Source organism: Halyomorpha halys, unplaced genomic scaffold (genome assembly GCF_000696795.3).
Source record: "Halyomorpha halys isolate HHAL.00 unplaced genomic scaffold, Hhal_1.1 Scaffold1465.1, whole genome shotgun sequence".
In the NCBI taxonomy this organism is placed as follows: domain Eukaryota; kingdom Metazoa; phylum Arthropoda; class Insecta; order Hemiptera; family Pentatomidae; genus Halyomorpha; species Halyomorpha halys.
The window spans coordinates 83241-95304 of record NW_027114071.1 but is presented as its reverse complement, the minus strand read 5'-3'; positions in this window follow the sequence as shown (position 1 = coordinate 95304).

The following is a 12064-nucleotide window of genomic DNA, read 5'->3' as shown; positions in this document are numbered from 1 at the left end:
GTTCAGGCAGTACCTGTCTCAGCCAAAACAACCTGGGTCCTTGGAGTTAGTAGCACAGTAGCACACACTTTAACCATTAATATATATATGTATATTCTCTGCCTTAATGCATAATTTCGATATGTGTGTAGAGTGAAGTTAATTTTTTTTTTTTTAATTGAATGTTTTCTATGTTAGAAGGTATGACATCTTGACCTATAAATATATATGTATTGAGATATGAAGAATTCAAATTTATTAGACCGATTTTATATTCGATAAAAAATTCTTTAGATTTAATTGTAGGCTACCCAAAAAATACGATTTTTAAATAGGCACTGAAATGATCGTTTTTTTTTTGTTTTTTTTCGGAGCTTAACTTTTACTCAGTATTTATTATTGATTTTTGTTTTTTACGTTTTTACTGTCGGTTGGTCTTGATAATTGGTTTAGAGCGATTGTAATATATTTTCTAATAATTTAAACGAGCGGATTATTTTTCTCAGTAAAGGATATCGAATGTGGAATGTTACAAATATATTACAGTTTTACTATTACTAATGATATATGCGACTTGCCTGTTGGCCAGTATCCAAAGTACAGAGAGCGGTGCGGCGCGGAGGGGCCAGCGTTTGATCACGAACTGACAGCAACAAGTCCCGCCAGAGCCGCGCATGGCACACCGCGGGGAGTGCACGGCATATCGCCCCTCACTCAGTGTCAACAAAACAAACCCCACAGCTAGAATATGTTTTATCAGCGAAACCTCTCCTAACGGACAGCGATCTATCGCGAAAACCCCTCTTAGTGGACAATTTTTCAAGGTCCTGACCAGTAAGGAATAAATTTAATGTATTTGAGCCCCTCTTTTACGGAACCCCTTCAGTCCAGACACAGACTCACACTTCATATAACATTTTTTTTTTTAATTTATTTATTTATTTAATGTAATTTACAACTGTACAAAATAATACAATGAGTAAATATGTTGTATGTTTCATATACACTTGAAAATATTGGGAAGGAACCACCCATTGGTGGTACTTCAAACATTAATTTAAATTAGAAGTTCCCGTGGCATCTTCTTTTCAGACGCCTCGGAGGATTTTCAGGGATTGTTAAGGATGAAAGATTAAGAATCAATGGGTTAGGATGGGTAAGGAGTTTCGAATGAAAAGACGCATACCTGTTTTGGGCCAAATCTGCAACGAGATGTTAAGGTCTTTGTGAATGAGTTTATTTGTAACGTAATAAGGAGCATCAAGGATTTTACGTAGAATTTTGGATTGTAAGGAATGGATGCGGGAGAAATTTGATAAATCCCCAGACCTCAATTCCATATTTCCAAATTGGTCTGATTATTGTAGTGTATAATATTTTTTTGTAGTGTATGGGAAGTTTATACCGTTTTTCAAGTAGGTGTTGTAGCAATCGATATCTACGAGCAATCTCTTGTCGTTTCAGTCTTGTGTGTGAATTCCAAGTAAGTCTCTTGTCAAGATGGAGTCCTGAGTATCAAATCTTCATATAACATAAATGTACATAATCATAATTTCATGGACTCAGAATTGACGGGAGTAAATAACATTTATTTATTGTGTAGCGAGGGCCACGCAGTGGTGAAAAGAGTGAAAACTCTCCAAAATGAAATTTTTCTAATCATGTTGATGAGAATAGTTCGTGCACTGAAATACTTATAAAAAAATTCACCGCAACTGGTTCTCCCATCAAACTGTATTTGTGAGCGGTATACCTAATCTTACAGGCATTATTTCCGAATTGTGAAAAAGTGAGTATTACTGGTTTTATTTTTAACTATCCAACAAAAAATATTTCGGCTGAGCCGACGAAAGATAGTATACAAATTGTAGTTTTCCAAAAAAAGCCACTTCCAATTTTATACTAGAAAAATTCGTTTTTCTACATATTTCATTGATCAAAAAAAATGAGTTTTATTGACTTCTATGATTAGACTATTTGCCTATAAAAGTGTACCTATACATTGGAGTAACGTTAGAGTAAGTTTCATTGACGGATTGAGACGCATGAAGTCAAGGGACCTTCCATCATGGAAGGCGTAACCAAAATAAACTGAAAACGATGATCAAATTAACTGCTATGAATCAGATCATAACATTTTATTTATATGAAAAAATGATTTTGATGGTGGAAAAATTAAGATTTATATAAAATATAATCAAAATTAAAAAAATAAAATAAATGCATTCTATTGAATTCAGTACCCTGAAAATCCAAATAAAACAGCATTAGTACAGCATGCAGCTAAAAAACAACATAATTTTGATTTTGATAGCACCATAATTTTACATAATGAAAACAATATGTTCAAAAGAAAAATACTTGAGTTAATTTATATATCCGAGAACATCAATTATACAGTTAATTTTAAAACTTATACAAGGAATTTAAACCTACATTATCCAGAGATTTTAAGTAAAATAAATTTATGAAAAACATATTGGAGAAATATTTGTTACTATTTACAATTAATTTTAATAATTGGAATAAATACAAATTGAGACCAAAATGCAATTTGAATTAAATTAAAAACAAGGCTGACCTGAGTGTGTGGAAGGTTATAAATATTTATATGGTAGTAATAGTGTGGATTAATTGAAAATTAAAAGTTTTAAAATAATAGGTAAGTAAACATAAGCTTATTAATAATAAATTGACTTTTTCATAGGGTTTGACTTATAATTAATGGCCTTGGCAGAATAGCCTGCAAAACAATTTTTAAATTTTGTTGTGATATGAGAATTTATATTTGAAGGTATGTTATATTATTAGTGATAATGTTGTTGTAATAATTGTTACAAATGAAATTCTACAATATAATATACACAAATAATAATAAGCTGTTAAATATTTAGATTGTCCTTGAGGATGGCCGAAATGGCCGAAACGTTGGACTATTGATGTAATAAAAAGTGTTGAGACTATATGAGGATAAATTTTGATTTTTTTAATAATTAAGATTCATATTTTTACAAATAAAAATATAATCAAAATTAAAAAAAATTAAATAAATACATTCCATTGAATTGAGCACTTTGAAAAACATAATAATTCATGAGAATTACTATGAGAAGGTTTTTACACAAAACGGCAGTTTCCCACCACTGTGCACTGTAGCAGAGAAATTCAGAGCCCTGGGCGTGTTTAAAAGATCTACATCCTTCATTACTGAGGGAACTGAACTCTTTTTTAGAATTTCTGTAAAATTGTTTAATGCTTTATTATAATAATATTTTTTAAAAAATTGTCAAGGGTATTTAGTAAGAAACTACACTTACTAGGCCAACGGTTGTGCAAGAAGGAGATTTGGTCCGAATGATTCTCGAATAAAAACGTAATATAATTTATTTTAATTTTAGTATTTAATTTGTTTGCTGTATTTTGTTAATCGAATTATTATTATTATCGGTAGAAATTAATTCTTATTATACTACAATGAATATATAAACCAAGATCAACGGATCTTAATGAAAAAAAGTTTTTTAAAAAATGATAGTATACAAAATATATTTAAAAAATAAATATTTTACTGAGTACTTTCTTACTTTTATGATTCCAAATCATTGATTTTTATACACCAAATGACCATATCTGTCTGTATTTTTTCTTAACATCACAAAATTTATTTATTATATTATAATTAAAAATAGCTATATATGTGCGTGTTTAGTTATAGATATTATTTATTTATATATAACTAGATCCTTATTTTTATCGTATTTTTGTACCATCTTGTTTTATTCTTATTATTATATTAATTCACTAATTGTAAATTTGCAGCATTTTTATTCACTTCAAAGTCCTTTCAGTTATATCTATTATTATTATTTTTTATTTAATATTATTTTTTTAATAATTATTATTTTATTTTTGACTTTATGTTCATTTCTTAATTGATTGATGTTAATTGAATTATTGTTTTATCACTAGTGATTAATTCATATTCTACTGATCTAGCTTATAAAGCGTACGAGTATACACAGCGCCCAAATAATCAAAAGTGTAACTAATAAATTTCATTTATCTTTATCATTTCTGTATGTTGTTTTGGCACCGACTTATAGATGTCATTTGGACAAAATAAATTGTATGTAATTTTCTGAATAAATAGAAAAATAGAATAAAAATAAATAAAAACATTTTTATTATTAAAGAAAAGCTAAATCTTAATTTAAAAATGAGTTAAGTGTTGAAATTTCAAGGAGTTATGTCACTTTGCATCTTCCGACAATAGATAGCAGAGTACGGTATATCGCAGTTACGAGCTAGATTTATGTAGCTTTTATTTATTTTTTGTAAACTGTAGACCATCGGCATAACATTAGAGTAAGTAAACGTGCAATAATCTGAAAAAATTAATAGCTTTATAAATTTCACCAGTTTTAAAAAAGGAAAATTTCCATGATGAATTTTGCGTCCTCTTTACGCCCGCAGTTTCAGTGGGACACATTTAGGGTGTATGCAGGGTATGTGCACTGCATTATAAAAACAAAATTAAATCTCAACCACAAAATTTGATGTTTTACTTTTTTTTTAAAAAATCGTCTCTTTCGAAAGACCATGAGGCAAATTTTCTATTTTATTGGCACTATTGCCACTGGTCAACTCAGGGTCATTCTTAAAATTTGGCAACTGCCCACCAATTTCCAAATTTGTGTCCTACTACCAATGAAAGTATCCTATAAGTAGACGAAATGTCCATGAAACGATATGTTGATTCCTTTTGGTACTGGTACTGGTACTGATGTGGGTGGAACAAGTTCGGCAAGTGGGCCTAGTGGTCCTTTTACTACCTAGGTTGCCGCCGCGTACTAACCAAGATGGGAGTGTCAAGATTCATACCTCGGGACCGCCGAAATAAGAATGTCAACTGCCCCAGGTGGGAATCGAACTCATAACGTTCCGAACCGAGCGCCCCAAACCGCTTTTGGTAACAATGTGATCTATTTATTTTTTAAATGAACGAAACTAAAAGTACTTTCGAGGAAGATTTTTAATATTTATCATATAAGCCCTGTCTGACAATTTTAATGAAGACGAGGCCTAACTTATATTAAATAGCATTTAATTGTACATTGATATGTCGAGTTTAATCAAAATCGTTTAAGCAGTTTTTAGGAAAATCGAAAAATGAAAAGAAATCGATTCCATAAAGTGATTCTTCTGGTTGATCGATTTTATCACAACGTTGCTGTCACATCCCAGACTATATGTACGGCTTAAATATGTAATTTCAATTTCGTAATTTTCGTTTTTGTGCTAGATCTACCACACACAGACAAACAGGCCATTTTCAAGACTTAGTTATTTGCACTTAGAGGAGCTCGAAACGTGTGTTTTCATTGAAAACTGGGATTCGTAATTTTTCATGATCCGAATACGTTCCCTTATTATATATTTCACATATTGGTAAGTGAAAGTAAAGCCAACGGCTTTGATGACTATCAGGGTCGATAGTTTTAAGATTTTGCTTAGTCAAAGTCACAGGTCACTCCAGAATGATCCTTGGAACTGGACTTTACAATCCGCCATTGTTTTTTTTATGTAGCGACATATTCGAGGTGTTAAATATAAACGATAAAAATGAAATTAATAATAAGAATAAACAACTATTTCTCGTAAAATGTATTCTGTGTGTTCTATTGAAAATATCGTATTAGAAAACTTATAGCAGTTTTGTGTCCTTTATTTATGATTTTTTTGAAAATTAAACTAATCGTTAAAAAAGAAAAACATAATGATAAATGAAAATATTAGTTTTCTGAATTATTGTAATTTATTATCTGCCGAAAAATAACTCTTTATACACTTAAAAGGAAAATGGAGAAGCTTAATGAGTAAGGTACTGTGCTCATTCCAAGGACCCGGAGTCGAGAATCTAGCTGTTGTAGATAATTATGTATTCTGTTACTGTAGGCGTGAGTCAATCCTGTGAGTTCGGAAGCCTACCTTGGACACGCTCAACCTTTATAAAAAGTCCTTAACTGGGAAAAATCTTGCGGTTGAACATGATCATGAGCAAATCACCTCCTTGTGGATCGTTTTTAGTCTAGGGATTCAAATTGCCAACATTAATTGGCTCGTGATAACGGTTGTTCGAATCCAACCTGGGGTGACAACTTTTATTTCTGTAGCGGTCCCATGAAATGAAAAAGACTGCCCTCTATGGACAGAATAGGGTGGTACTCAATAGATACCATTATCTCGACATTTCCTGTTCTAGTTTTCGTCACGATATTCTTTGGCTCTTCAGTGTTTCTAACTGATTTTAGCTTATTTGCTATATCTACCCGGATCATAGTCAGTCTCATATTTTGCCTTGAATAAAAACTCCTTTCTTTTCTTCTTTCGCTTACCAAAACCTTTCATAGTTCCTTTTCATCCATTTTTTTTCTAGAATAGGGTAGGTGGTTAATTATTTGAAATAAACAAAATTAAAATATAAGAAGATGGTCAGGGTTGCGGTAAAAAAGAGTAAATAGTGGGGCGAAACGTCTGACCTTAAATAGTTAATGTCAGACGTTTCGCCCCACTATTTTTTCTTTTTTGACCGCAACCCTGACCATCTTCCTACATTAAATTACACGGTCAACTGTATATACGAGTATATCTCTAGAGAGAGAGAAATACTTTATTCATCCATAGTGCCCAAATACATCGGGTTGCTACACTACTATACTACACTTTGCTATACTAATCTTTTTTTTTTTTTTTTTTTTTTTTTATACTAATCAATCCGTAATCGGACATATATAAATTACACATAAATATATGGTATAATAAAATAGAAAGAAAACACTTTTTTCCCCACAGGTTCCTTTTACAATCTATTTACTAAATACAACTATTGCGATTCATTCCTTTTTTTCTTTCCCTTTCCTGTTCCTTCAATTTCACCATTTCACAATTTTTAATTCACCCGATCAACAAATTCACTCTCCACAGTTCATCCTCCCAGATCCTCTTTAGTGACCCGTTAAACAAATTCACTATTAGACGGCAATGTGAGATCAAACCACTAATAATAGTCAGAGCAATAGACCAGTTTACCAAAAAACAACAAATAAATAAATTTTATGAGAACAAAACTAACACATAGATTCAAAGAAAAATATAATAAAAAACCGGCTACAGGAAACACTTGAATGGATAAATAAGTTTAAAAAAAAACAAAAAAACAATAGTACTAATAAAATAAAATAATTTAATGAATAAATACGTTAAAACACACAAATAGAGAGGTCAACATATTAAAATAAATAAATAAAACAAAAAAAAAATCTCCGAGCTAATTCCCATGCAGGTGATGGTGTATGATATATAATAATATTTTCCGCCAAGATGGCAATATCCCCGATGCCAAAACGTAGGCCTTTTAAGAAGCTCCTTGTTCTATCTGGTATTGTTCCACGAGATCCAAACCAGAGGCCTCTCTCGTTGAACTCTCTCTCCCTCCGAAAGTCTCGCGGAATTTTTCCTTAAGGAAAGGGACGCGTTTTTCATATATTTCCTTTTTTTCCCTTTCCACTCCACCTTCCTGTTCGAGGTCATTGCTTTTAAATCTTACTGTCGGACCCAAGACCAGAGCCGTGCCTCCGATTTTTGTAATAATTGTAAAAACTCTTAGCTTTATGTAAACCGAATTATGTCCTTTAAATTATTAATGAAGGATGAGTATAACAACAGCTACTGTAGGAGGAGGCCCCTCACCTCCGGATTTAAAATAGCTCCTTTTTAGAATGGATAGCTCATATATGATATTAAACATAACAGGTAACCTTAAAGTACCAAAGGTAGTAAAAGGTAAGACACAACACGAATTACTTTTCTTTTCACGGTAATGCACTTACTAATTCATTTATATTTCTGTTTTAGAGGGTTCGGAAAAAAAAAAAAAAAAAAAAAGTTACTGTCCAGTAAATGAGGAATAAAATCACCTATTGCATTTTTCGAAAGCAGTTAATACAGTTCACAGTAAATTAAAAAAAAAAAGTGTAGGGGTGAGAAAAAATAGTAAATAAAATTCTAATTATGAGGATGGTACATCCAGTGGATGAAATATTATAACATTTCTTAGCAGCTATTGGTCACCATGGCTGTCCCTCTGCGGTTGGAGTCTCTTGAACCGGAAGCTGTGGAATCGGAAGTAGGTCTACCGTGAAGAAATTTGTCGAGGAATCGAATCGAGTTTAGGATGAGATTAACTCATAACCTCCTTCCGCCACCTTTCCTAGATATACTACCTTCACATCCCACGCTCATTTATTTCTAGTATTCTAGCCTCAAATCTCCTTCCAATTTTCTTGTTGTTATTTCTTTTAAGATTTCTATGTTCTTTATATTACCTTTCCTCCTTATCCCCTAATAAGTAAAAGAAAATTTTTCTAGTTCCTGCGGTGGGAAAGTAGTGAGTGGTTTCAACCAATAAGTAAAAAGTCAGTCACTACATCCCATTTTGTAATTAATTTAATGAAAAATATGTATAATTATAAGTAAAAATTGATGAGTCTGCCAACTATAATTAGGCGGAATAAGAATTGGTAGCTGTTTCATAATGTTTAAAAAAATATATAATTTTTCATTCGGAGGTTCATATCTTTTAAGCTATCAACACCACTATAAAATCTAATAGAACATCATTTCAAGTAGAACAAGCCTGCTAAAATATGAGCCCGAATAGAACTGTTTACACTCTGTAGTTACTGAGAAAGTTTTTAAAAAGCAAAATTTTATAACGAGTTAACGTGAATTTATTTATAGAAAAAATACATCTGAGAAATTAATAATGAGTCGATTGTTTATGATTTAGATTGTTGAAGGTTATGTATCAATCGAGAACGATCTTTGGGACTTAACATTACAATCCGCCATTTTTGTTATAGGCTGACACCGCCGACTCTTCAACATCACACTCTACAAAGAGGATACCCGAGGGGGGTCGACTTCTATTTCTGTGGCCATCCTATGAAATGAAAACTTGACCTCCCCACTGTGGTTAGGATAGGGTGGTTGATACTCAGTTACTCCCCTTCCTCAATGTCGGAAATGACTGGGAAAGGGGTCGTAAAAAAAAAATCTTCTCGTATAACCGTTGTTCAAGAAGCAGTGCGGCCTCACAAAGTACTGACCCCTGATCCTTCATAGGTTGTAGCAGTACCAACGTTCATTTTTATGCCTTTTTGCAATTAATTATCTTAGGTCCTGGCTCTTTATCCCGTTCTTTCTCCTAGGTCCTGGCTGTTTATCCCGTTCTTTCTCCTAGGTCCTGGCTGTTTATCCCTTTTCTTTCTCCTAGGTCCTGGCTGTTTATCCCTTTTCTTTCTCCTAGGTCCTGGCTGTTTATCCCGTTCTTTCTCCTAGGTCCTGGCTGTTTATCCCGTTCTTTCTCCTAGGTCCTGGCTGTTTAATCCGTTCTTTCTCCTAGGTCCTGGCTCTTTATTCCGTTCTTTCATCCTGGTCTTGAACATTTATTCCGTCCAATCTCCTAGATTTTTGATAAAACGTGAAAACCTATTCTATAATGTGGCACTTCGCAAATCGACCGACTGATTTTAATGACAACGTCCCTTTCACATTCCAGGCATATCTGTGGCAGTCGTTTTCTCTAAATTTTGTTAACTGGATTTAAACTATCCTCGGGACATCTTAAGTAGTGTTAAATTGGTAAAGTTTAATTAAGCAACTAGCAATTTAACACAACTTAAAAGGACGTCCCAAAGATTGTTTGAATCCAGTCAACTCAGTTTTATGAAATTCGACTTACTTATTTTTTTACGACTTTCACAGATATGTAATCGTTTTAAATATTTAATTACAATTTCTTACGATTTTTTTTTTTTTTTTTTGTGCTTGTCACACGCACAGCCTTTTTTCCGAGACTTGAGTGTTTGGACTGAGGGGACCTCAAATTTACGTAAAAAACTGGAATTCGAAATTTCACAGAATCGCAATACCTCTCCTTACTGTATATTTTATCTATTGGTAAGTGAATGTAAAAAAGGTTCACCAATCTTATATAAACAATGATCCTTGGAACCACAGATTATCATCCGCCATTTTGTTTCGATTTAATAATATATTATACTTTTCATAAAACAAAATGACCTGCTATTATGTTAAAAAAGGGAAATGCATAGTTAAATTTTAATAACTGAAAAATCAAATTACAGCTATATTTTTTCAAAAAATCATTGCTCCAATAACTCATTATTTTGAAATGATCTATATACTAAGAGTTTTAAAAAAGAAATATAATGACCAAGAAAATCTAAAAGATATAATTATTCTGCCTGTAAGAGCCATTGAAATCATAAATAATGGTGACTATTATTATCATTTGATTAGAATTTATTTTCTATTTACAAGCGATTATTTTCAGTGTATAAATTTTTATTTGCAGTTTATTATGTACGTTTTTCTTACTGTTAAAAACAAAATTAACAAAAGACTTCAAAATTCTATTAATTTTATAACCTATTCTGTGAAATGAAATATAAAGACATGAAAAATAGTGATATTATGAAATTGTGAATTAAAAAATTTCTGAATAGAATTATTTTGTTCATCATTCATCTACCTAATTATTTTGCTCATTATTCATCTACCTACCTGATTATTTTATTTAACTACTTATTGCTTATTTAATCTTTTTAATTACATGAGATTTAATTATTAATATAATTGATCACAAACACAATTGAAACAAAAACTCCAAATAATTTTGTTGTGTGTCTGGTGACTAAAATGGCTGAATAACAAAAGGCCTGTTGAATTAATCAATTCAATTTACAACTGCTCAATTCAAAAGTTGTTGAGAGTCTCGCTGAACTAGGGCATATAATTGAATTTTAAATTTCAACAATTTGAAATTAAGATTTGCTTAAAGATTTTACTTAATTCTTGTAAAATCAGAAAAGTATCAATCAATAAATAAACATTCAATAAGTTTTAATGAATTAGTTTGCTGATTTTTTAGTGATAAGAAATGTTAATTTCCTTGTAAATTAATAAGAAAAATACCTTAAATATAAAACTTAAATATGTTGACTGTTCATCTAAGTGTCTTTTTGTTATAGCTCTACATTATTAATTACCTAACATATGTTCATTATTAAAGCATTCTGCTAAATGTTGATCAAATGGGCTTTGTACTAATTTCCATTTAACTTTCATTTAAATTTAACTGATGTCAGTAAGAATGCCCCACATAGAAAAACTGCAAGAAATGATTTATTATGATTATGATTTTGAACTCACATTGCAGTGTAATAGTGAGTTTGTTTAATGGATTACTGGAGAGGATCTGAGAGGATGAATTGGGGAGAGTGAATTTGTCGATCAAATGAAATAAAAATTGTAAAATGGAAAGAAATGATGAAATGGAAGGAACAAGAAAGGGAAAGAAAAAAGGAATAAATTGAAATATTTGTATTCAGTATATAGACTGGAATTGATTGTAAAAGGAAAGTGTTGGGGAAAAAATAACTGTTTTCTTTCTTTTTTATTATATCATGTAAATATATGTAATTTATATATGTCCAATCACAGATTGATTAGTATGCTGTGTAATGTAGCAACCCGAAGTATTTGGGCAGCATGGATGAATAAAGTATTTCTCTCTTTAGGTTGTATATTTTTTAACAACTGATGCAAATGATAATATATTTTAGTGACCCAGTGATGGTAAAAAAAAAATAGAAAAAGCTATTTATTAGTAAACAATGTTCATCCTACTTTGCAGAGCTTCATCAAGGCAAAGTACAGAAGTTAAAATATAATATATCTTTTAATTTGATATACAGATGGGGAAGGTGAGAAACTTCTGTGTTTAGCACATAGCCCCTGGTCCTCCATGTTGGGGTTTGGGCATAGGGTTAGTAACTCAATCGTGTAAAAAAAAATACTTAACACGAAACCTAAAACTTACCTTATAAAATCAGACGGTTTTAACATGGTAAAAACCCATGCTTTGTATAACATAATGCATATTAGAATTACATGAGCAATCCGGGATAAAAGCTTTAACACATGGAGGAGAAGAACTAAC